The following is a 6,702-nucleotide window of genomic DNA, read 5'->3' as shown; positions in this document are numbered from 1 at the left end:
TATTTATTAATTATCGAGTTTAATCTCCTTGTCATTACAAAAGTAAAGAAATCAATAAATATTTCTCCTCTGCAGTCCACAAATCTCTTCTTATGTATACTCGTATATGATTCAATATATGACCTGAATGGTATATGCATGTGACGGCACAGAAATGTATACTTAATCACCACGTAATGCAACTCCCTGGTGCTATATTGAAATTCTATGGTTGAAACATGTCATTCCAGTAAAACAACAGTACAGTTTCGAACTGAAATAACTTTTTCATTCCCCATCTTAGTTCTTGAATAAACAAATTGCCAGAAAACCTAAGAAACAAACATAGAGGTGGTTTAAATTATATTAATTTACAACACCCTAAAAATGAAATTCAACATATTATGATCCTGAAATAAAATTGATAATTAAACAACCTCCAAAAGAAGCAGAGCTTAATTTGGTATATTAGTAGTATTTGTAATGTAAAAGTTGGTCGTCTTCATTTTTTCGTTATACACCATGTGCGGCATGGATAAATATTAATTTTCCCTAAGTGTAAAATATTGTAGTTACACAGCCATATGCTTGACTAACTTTAGAAAGAAAAAAATATCTCCGTTTGCAAATGAGCAATACTTGCATGGGAGCTCAAAGGATTCAGCAACCTTCTCCACCACTAAACACCTGATATCTCGAAGCACCATGAGGCTATTATAACTTGTGTCACAGCATGACAAACTTCATGCATATCCATATCCTACTCCTTCATATATCTTGAATTATAGGCCTCGCTGCGGCAAAAAAGGAAATTAGACCAACATATGAAAATTAGTATGCAAAGGAATTTTAAGTAGTCAATAAGCAGTGTTCTCCACACTTGGCAAATAATAGTGACAACTCAAGTACCATATGATAAGCTTAATGTTTACTATGTTAAGTGGTTCAGTCTTATATATATGCTTTGATGTTTACCATGTTAAGTGGTTCAGTCTCAGGTCTAAGTTAATTTTAGCAACAAAGAAGAAGGGTTAATATAATAGAGCAAAACTGTGGAGATAACAATCACAATTTACTTCTCAAACAAAAATATGCACGAAACTGTATATTGATTAATTTAACGTATCGTCTTTAAGAAACACCCTAACAACATATATATATACATATTACTTATGGTGTCACATTATTACAGTGACTGAAGACCATTTTCATACTTATTATGGAAACCGATAAACTTGTGTACCTTTGTGGTGATAAATTATTGGCTCGCGTACTTCCTGCTAGGCACCTCGGTTTTTCATTTGGACTGGTTCGAGATGAAGGCTTGAGTAGGATTTAGAAGTTGTTGTTCTGTTTCGTATCTCATGTGGGTAGAAGCAGTTACTATGTTTTTCTATGAACTGGACATTGTTACTCACCAATGTTCTCATCAGTGATATATCTGTAAAGAATAAGATATTTCAATTATGCTTTTCACGAATTTAAATCATACAGAAAAACCATAACGTATTTTACTTAGAGTTCTTACCTAAAAACTTAAGCTGAACATGTACTACTAAGCCTATAACAATAGAAACGATGATCGCAAGAAAAACACTTAGGCGTACTTAAAGAGGAGTGTGATAACTAAAATTGTCAAAAGAACGACGATATACATCATAATGTTGGAAACAACATTGTTGCTACTGACCACGTAATACATAACAGATTATATTGGTTAAACATTCTTGAAATGATAAAAGATGGAACTATTGGTCCTTTAAAGACCCTGGTTTTCTTTTCCAACTATTCACGAATAAGACAGACAAATATAGGTGCTTCAACTGGATTCCTAATCTAAACTTTCTTTATAACAAAGAATTGAGACCAAACTTGTAACCTTAAATGATAAACACGACCCCTCGATGTCACCGTTGGACAAATACCATGCCCTCAAAGATGATTACGACCGAAAAGCAAGCTATGTCACATCTCACACAGAAAATGTGAATTCTAAGAAATAGCTTAGAAACACAATAAAAATTCTTTGTTCATCAAAAGATGTTTCAGGAGTAGCATACTTCCTCAAGAAGTTAAATCAATTTTTCATCTCCGATACTAATACCATATTCACAAAATAAAACAACATAGGAGAGAAACTAACTAATATATTACCTGTAATATGCAAGATCAGATTAACATGATTTGTTATCGCTACCACATGTGGCGATCATAAGCACCAAATGCTCCATCAGAGAATTTGGACTTTCTAAATGAACATTTTGGTTTGTGAGCTGTCTGTTGAGCACCGGAAATACCAAATGCAAGAGAAATTTCTTTGGAAAATCTAGTTGGAAAATGTGCAGAACTAAACCTCCTCATCTCTCCCATTTGGGATGATAAACACCAAATCCTCTTCCATAATTCCCTGCTTCTGTCCCAGTGAGTTACCAGAATTCATGCAAAATTCTGTCCATTTATTTAACGAAGTTCTTGGTACCTGGGTGTTGGTTCCTTCTCTATCATGCATTTGTTTTACCATGAATTAAGACCATTTTCTAACAATCAGAGACCCTGTTCTAGCAATTAGAAATGCAAAACCATCGGCCACCAACCAAGATAACTACATCACTACCAAGTTGATGCTTACCTCAGAAGCCATAGCTATACACTCTTTGTGAGGCACTGGACTTCTTTCGCGGAGTAGGTCGTACCCCTACATAGTTACATAAGAAAACAAATCAGTAAATGTAAGCAAGTAATAGATAAAAATGAAAATAATATGGCAATATAACAAAATCTATATGGAACAAAAAGTCCAAAAGTAACAACTTCGTAGATGACCTTTGGCGGGATAAAAAGGACTTTAAAGATGGAAATGTAATCAATATGTATCTTTCTTGTGAATGTTTTACTAACAATAGACTTCCTCCTCATATCTTGCAACCCAATGTTGGCACTTTGTGCTTCAACTATTACCTTCTTCAGGACCCAATTTCAAAAATTTTATGACAAAAACACAACAACTACATAAAATCTATATCAAAACTGCATTTTCCATTTTATAATATTCTAACCCAGACCCAAACAAACCCTTCAAAAGACCATAAAAACTAAGAATCTAATTTCACACAAAATTATAATTTTGTGGTACATACTCAAACCATAACAGACCCTCAAAGTTAAGTTCAGAGTTGATCAATAACAAATCCAATTTAACAAAAAGAAACTAAAACTTATTAGGGAAGCCTGAAATTTTCCAATGTCATAGTTACGGTTTAATAAATAAACTTAGCTTAATAACATTAGCAATTTCTGTAGGTAGATACTTTATTTTAAGAAGCTTCATCTTTTGTCACTATTCTTCCGTTTTAAATACTAATTTGATTGATGGTTTAATGTTCTGGAATCTCTATTCTTGCATATCCCACTGAACAAAATCTATCAAAGACTACTCAGCTAGGGAAGAATCGTAATATATGAAGAAATGAAGAACCCCAAGACAACACAGAATGAAATGCAGAGGTTTGTATACCCAAAGAGTGCAAACTATGGAAGATGGAAGGGTTTATACACATTATATACGGCCTAAAGCATAACAGAATTATCAAGGCTGTTGTATTGGGATCAAACGACAGCATCAGAGATGCAATTATACACATGTGAATACAGTTGTGTACTTGAGCTAACCAAACGTAAATTGCACCAATTACCCATCGCAATTTCATCAAAACTCACAACATCAACGAAAAAAATCCAGTTATTCTAATCAATTTTATCAAATTGAAATTGAAACCAAGAGAAAACAAAAGGGGAATAATTACCTTCTCCTCGATTCGTAGACGGGGGTTTGATATTCATAGACAGGGGATAAATTTTAGTCTTCCTAATTGTGCACTTCCTTTTTAGCGATGGTCGGTGCATGTACAACTACTGGAATAAGTGCTTCCCATCTATCTATTATTAGTTAGATATTAGTTTGATCTAAATGATATATACTATTTTCTCCTAGTAAGACAAATTCTTAGGATGATATATTCTAAACTTTTCTTAAAACTTGTTTTCCTACTTTTTCATTAGTTGTAGTTACAAATAAACTCACAAAAAAAAGTGAACACAACAATGGCTACCTTGGCACTGTTTTGTTTATCGTCTGTTGCTATTGATGTTGGCTTCAATATCATTACCCACAGCCTGAGCAATGCCCACCACCATCCCCAGTAAACTGCGATGCTACCTGAGCAAACTTCAACTCATACGGTGTATGGAATGATTGAAAAGATTGCAGGACGTCAAATGTAATCTATCAAAAAACAGAGGAAGAACTAAGATTAGCTATTTCTCAAGCAAATCAAAAGAAACTAAAAGTAAAAATCATAATTGGTTTCCCTCGTATGCCCAAGAACATAATTGCCAACATTATGTTCTTATTAATACTTTTAAGTAAAATTCATGAATTAAGGTTGATGTTAAAGTCTTACCTTTACATCAAATTCAGGGGTAGATTTGCGCAATTTAATTAATAAGGCTGAAGAAGCTAGATTGAGTTTAGTTGCTTCTCCATATGGGAATTGGAGGACTATTTAGTACCACCCAGTAGATTGCTCCCAATTCTGACAACACGTTGACTTAATTCCTCTAACAGACAATCTAGAACCAAAATACCAATACAAAACCACTTTATTAGGTACAATATTGTCAAAATTTCACAATTTAAGAACTGAAAAGAGCACAATGCAGTTTTTTTTAGAGTTTTCTCCACCGCGGCAATTCCATATTTCTAAACGCCAAAAATCCTTCAATAGACTGAACGTATTAGGTGAATTGCAGAAGATACCCAAATGAACTTACCAAATGCCAATAAATATGTCTACCATTTTATTATCTTTCTTCAAATTCCACTTCATATGTGTTCTCTTTCAGTTCCATCCGCTGAAGTTGTATTCAGCTTCAACTACGTCCTTTTTTCTCCTTTCATTTCCACAGACCTAGGAAAAATAAAGATAGGATTGGCAATCATTTAAATGCAATGTTGGCTCTAAGAAGCACTAAGACGTGGAAGATGTCATTTGAAGAATCAAACACCATCTCACTCACATGAATTGCCAGTGAGGTCAGAGTGGGAGGCAAACAAAGAAACAACTAAGATGCATCTATAGATAAACTACAGACATCTACACGTTAACACATATAAATTTAATTAATCTTAAATACTGATCGGAGGAAGTGAGACAGAGGTCAGAAATCTTAGAACGTGCATTCACTTGTTACATGCTATGTAAGGAAGGGTAAACTTCAAGCCCTGACGATATATGTATGTTTCTCAGTAATCTTTTCCCACTGAAACACCATGATCGGAATAACAAACCAAAAAGAAAGCAATCTTTCACCTGGTAAATCTACAAACCCCGATTACTTTCAAAGTTTAACTACATTAAATAAATAATCTACTATGCTTATTAGACCATCATCAGAACTACCAAGAAACCCACATACATGCTCTCTATAGGCATCCATCAGTACCCATTTCCATACATTTCCACAATATAATTTCCTTCATAGCTAAATTGTTATTATCCACACGTTAATAAGAAATTATGTATTATTCATTTTTTTCTTCGTAATTCGGAATTTTGACAGGACCAATGATGAAGTAAAAACAATACTTATAACTCTATGAAATTTAATCACATAATATGTATTCTGAGTGTTCCGTACCTGAATACCTATGGTACTGTTTCCTGATGACACCCTTGGAGTAAAGATGATCCTGCACATGTTGGTAGTTATGTCTAAGTTCCTCAAAGAAAAACAATGGTCTCAAATATTAATGTTAGATAGTTTTATCAAGAAAAACAATAAGCACCCAAATAATTCGAACCCTGGAAAGTAAATTAATATAACCCAAATGAGTAAAAATAAATTGGTTGGACAATATTGAGATTGTAATACCTGGGCAAGAGTGATAGGTCTAGAGATCACCATTTTGCTGGAGAACATTTTTTCATGCTTCTCTCAATTTTAAAGCAGAGATTAAAAATCTATTTAAATTTAACATGCAGTTCAACCAAAATTGAATTTTAGAAACTAATTAGGGTTTCAACAATTACCTTATGCATCACGATCATCCACATCTAACCTCAATAAGGTCACGAACACCGATAGTCAGACTCGAATTATTCTTTTCTTTTGCAAAAGTGTTTGATAGTAGGGAAAACTGAAGGCCATTTGATTTTGAGTGCTTCATCACCATCATCATCACTACTGCAGGTCTGCAGCTTCCAAGAGGGATTGAGTTTTGTTGTGAATGTAGAACGATTGATTTCTGCTGATAAAAGTTGGGTTTTCAATGAGACTCGTAGAGGCAAAGAGGGGAGCGTTTAGATCTTTTCATCGCCAAGAGAAGGTATACGGACGCAGGCGTCACGCAGCGTGTAGCTTGGTGTAATTTTGCATTTTATGTGAACAACTGAGGCCGTAGATTTATGTATTGGGAGAGCAAATCACCATGCCGGAACGCCATTATAAGGCCGTAGATTTATGTAATGAACGCCACACGTGTGAGATATAAGGGGTGTTCCGAGGAACCACATCCCTTGATTTATCTTTGTCTGGACAAATACTGACCACCACTAATACAGGCAAACTTAGCCTAACTTTGTTTTGTACTAAGGACGAGAATATATATATTGATCCAAAAATTTAATTCCTTATAAACTTTATGCACCATAAATTCGATATTTT

At 34.2% G+C, this 6,702-nt stretch overlaps 1 long non-coding RNA gene across 3 annotated transcripts; it reads right to left on the bottom strand.

The window, feature by feature from the left end:
• Positions 1–367: 367 nt before the first annotated feature.
• LOC113315098 lies at positions 368–6,378 on the bottom strand. Of its 3 annotated transcripts, none has more exons than XR_003342733.1 (9): positions 6,069–6,378; positions 5,677–5,728; positions 4,810–4,946; positions 4,440–4,608; positions 4,089–4,261; positions 2,609–2,674; positions 2,134–2,477; positions 1,223–1,420; positions 368–773 (listed from the first exon to the last, which is right to left on the bottom strand). It is a non-coding gene; the product is annotated as an uncharacterized LOC113315098 (long non-coding RNA). The 3 variants fall into 3 exon arrangements; XR_003342734.1 differs by having other exon boundaries at positions 2,134–2,458; XR_003342732.1 differs by having other exon boundaries at positions 2,134–2,674.
• Between the last annotated feature and the right edge of the window lie 324 nt (positions 6,379–6,702).

The sequence above is a fragment of the Papaver somniferum genome, chromosome 10 (genome assembly GCF_003573695.1).
Source record: "Papaver somniferum cultivar HN1 chromosome 10, ASM357369v1, whole genome shotgun sequence".
Taxonomy (NCBI): Eukaryota; Viridiplantae; Streptophyta; class Magnoliopsida; order Ranunculales; family Papaveraceae; genus Papaver; species Papaver somniferum.
Note: the sequence above shows the minus strand (reverse complement) of the source record. Positions and strands in the feature narration are given on the sequence as shown.